This window comes from Camellia sinensis, chromosome 7 (assembly GCF_055761805.1).
Source record: "Camellia sinensis isolate YWXY chromosome 7, ASM5576180v1, whole genome shotgun sequence".
NCBI lineage: Eukaryota > Viridiplantae > Streptophyta > Magnoliopsida > Ericales > Theaceae > Camellia > Camellia sinensis.
Genome location: NC_138967.1, coordinates 18,972,217 through 18,975,799, shown reverse-complemented (window position 1 = coordinate 18,975,799; position 3,583 = coordinate 18,972,217). Strand labels below are relative to the sequence as shown.

Here is a 3,583-nt window from a genome sequence, read left to right as displayed (position 1 = left end):
TGAAGGCATGTTTGGTGTTGCTGAAATAAATAATTTCACATGAGATCAATGTGAGTTGTCTATGTACTTGTAATTAGACTAATTCACATGAGATCTTATAATTGGACTAATTATCTAATCTTTTGAGAATTTTACAATGACAGTGTGTCCATGATATAAATACTCTCATATCTTACTAATCTCATTTATTGTCTCATGTATTACCAATATTATCCATTATGGTCTGTATTATTAATCCCATCCATAATTCTATGGTATTATTGGTCAAATTCCTGAGAACTTATATTGGTTAGCAAACATGGCCTAATTAGCAGATTGTGACTCGTTTAGTAAGTGGTGATTTTAGTCAAAAAATCACTAAAAAAAATAAAAAAACCAACAACTTATATTAAAAAGTCAAAGATTTTATTATCTCTCTACTTTTTGCACATCTTTTCGCACAAAACTAAAAAATCATTCCAAATATGTATCATGAAAAAAAATCATGAAAATGATCATGAAAAATTCTCCACCGTTAGATTACATATACAAGAAAACACCGTACACTAATCAAGGAATGAAAAATTTTAATAAAGCATTTCATGATATTTTTTTCATGATCCCTAATATTATTAATTTTTTTTTATATCATATTTTAGCTAAAAAATTAAAAAATTACTAAAAAAACATGTTGCCAAACAAGGCGTAGAAGTATAAACTCAACTAATTATAACTGTGAATAAGTTCCACAAGAGAAATAAATAAATAAATAATGTTCTAGGATTACGATTCACAATACTGCAATACATTACATAAGAGCATGTCCTCAGCACTAAAGACTATGTTTAAATGACACACAAAAAAAAAAAAAAGAAAAAAGAAAAAAAAGAATGCGAATCTCATTACTGAACGGGGGTTCGACAGCTGGGGCAATTGGGATGATCCGCGAGCCATGGAAGAAGGCATTTGGAGTGGTATTTGTGGGAGCATAAGAGTTCCATGACTTGTCTCTCTTCATGAAAATCTTCCAAGCATATAGCACAAAGCTGGCCTTTTAATTTAGTGTTGTTGTTGTGGATACGGAAATGGAAGAAGTGGAAGTCCCGTTGTCTTCCTAGTAATCTTGAAACCAATTGATCATTGTTATTATGATCATCCCTTATGCCTCTACCTTCATTTGCTTGAACTCTATTCGGCCTGTTATTTAAGACAATTTAACAAGTGATGAGCAATATGGAATGAGTTAAATGGACCATAATGATCTGTAGTATATCAAACTTGTCAAGCTTGACAACCCAATACACACTTTGTAATGTTTTTGTTTTTAGAAAAAAAGACAAAAATATTTAAAATTTCTAAAATTTGAGAAAATATATACAAAAGTTTTGGTTTTTTTCACTACAACTTTCTAATTATCTGAACAAAAAAAAAAAAAAAAAAAAGAGTTATTCCCTCTACCATCCCCCTATCTCCAGCCACCCTCACCAGTAACTCTGGCTCTGCTGGCCAATCGTCTTCTCTTCTAGCAAATTATCAAATATATATTTTTGTTTATAATTTTATTTGTTTTGACAAAATTATATATATACATATTACCATACATATGTTTTTGGGTTTTTTTTTTGGCACAAAAATAAAAACATAACAAACAACTTTTAGCAAATGATAATTAAGTTATAAGTGAAATCATTTCAGTTCGAATGGGATTAAGGAAAAATATAGCACTAAATTGAACCTATGATTTTGTTGGTTGAAGAACCAAAAATGGTGACATGCAACGATTTGGTTTTGTTAATTTTTCAATTTAACCTAAAAAGGGATTTAACTTATCTTCCAACTAATAATGCTCAAAAGAATTACAATATAAAAAGTAATTAAATATAACATTTTTTGTGATTTGGCTGGCAGTGGTGCAAAAATTTTCAGAACAAAAACATACCAAACCTTGCAAAAAAATAAAAAATTTGAATTTCGAAACCCATCTTAAATGGTGGATTCAGTTCTATCAATTTTTCTTTGAACCTGATTAATTATGGTTGTCCATGGAGGAACCCAAAAAGCAAGGCAAAAGGGAAACAGAGAAAGCGTGATGAAGAAGAGCAAAACCTTGAATGACGGAAATAGCCAAGCCTCTCTTCGAGCCGTTGGCGAGCTTTTACCGCAGCTTCATCTATGGTGGAGGTGGTTGTCATCATCGGTGGATCGAGAATGGATGTATATGAAGGAGTGTGATCATCATGATCATGAAGGTGTTGTTGAGAATGAGTCCTCCTCCTCCTATATATCTCTACTCCAGTCAGCATTGTAGCCATCTTTGGTTTGTTTTTGATTTTTGAAAACAACCAAATGCTACTCTTTGACACAATATATAGATAGAAGTAAATTACATTGACCCTCCTCTCCAGTAGTTTAGCAAAAATACTGTAAATCTCATAATTTTGACATAATTATACTGATTTCTATTTGAAAAAGACTAAATGGACTAAAACTAATTCAGATGGTGTAAAAATACAAAATAAAAAACGTGAAATATACATTTTTATGTAAAAGAGATGAAAATATAATTTTTTTATTCATATATTAAAATTGTAGAATTTGTTGTATTTTTTCTAAATATTGAGGAGGTTAGTATAATTTTTTTTTATCAACAAAATAAAATTTTCATTAAAAATAAAATGTACTGATAGATATTAAACTCTCCTAATACTATATATATATATATATATAAAATACATATATGTTTGATAGCCTACCAGTTCACCAAATAAATTTTAAAAACAAAAATAGGAACACATTTACATCAGAAGAAGAAACCTCAGACACCACCGACACCATTAGAGATGGAGAACCTCCACCAGTCCACCGAATTTTAAAGAAACTAAAGCCTTCGGAGAACCTCCACCAGTCCACCGAATTTTAAAGAAACTAAAACGTTCGGAGAGCCTCCACCAGTCCACCGAATTTTAAAGAAACTAAAACCTTCTTTCCCCGAAGATTACATTTCATTTGGTCAACGGGTATGGAATATCCTATTGGATGACACATCGATAGAAAAAAGAATCATACTATTGGATCATGACACATAGATGGAAGAAAAAAAGTTATAAGTCAGATTTAATTTTCAAAAACAATTATATATTTATAAAGAAGTTTATAATTTTAATAATTAAAATTTGTAGATTTTAATAATCTTGCCTACTGCTGCTGTGTGCTGCATTGCTGATCTGTTCTGTGCTTGTCTCTTTGTTGATTGTCCTGTTAGCTGTGTCTGCATATATCAGGATTCTTGAGCTTTTGGAATGGTGGTTGAGGTGTTTATTTGCTTTCTGTTTTGGTTGTTTGCTTTTTTTTTTTTTTTTGGGTGTCAACGTAGTTGAAATGATTTAACCCATTGTGATGCTTTGTACACTCTCCTTTCTTTATTGATGTTTAGATATTTTTGTATGTACATCTTGTACCTTTCATCGCCATTAATAAAGTTCTGTTTATTTTGCCGATCAAAAAATTTTTGTAGATTTTATAATGAATCTGAAATTTTTTTCAACCAATACACTGACTGGTTATTTCACAAAAGAAAGAAAAAAAAAAATTTTGTTTTCAAAAA

At 30.3% G+C, this 3,583-nt stretch overlaps 1 non-coding gene across 1 annotated transcript; it reads right to left on the bottom strand.

Moving 5' to 3' along the window:
* Window positions 1–687: 687 nt before the first annotated feature.
* LOC114263545 (uncharacterized) lies at window positions 688–2,323 on the bottom strand. Its single transcript, XR_014334523.1, has 2 exons — window positions 2,086–2,323; window positions 688–1,176 (listed from the first exon to the last, which is right to left on the bottom strand). It is a non-coding gene; the product is annotated as an uncharacterized LOC114263545 (transcript).
* Window positions 2,324–3,583: the final 1,260 nt, after the last annotated feature.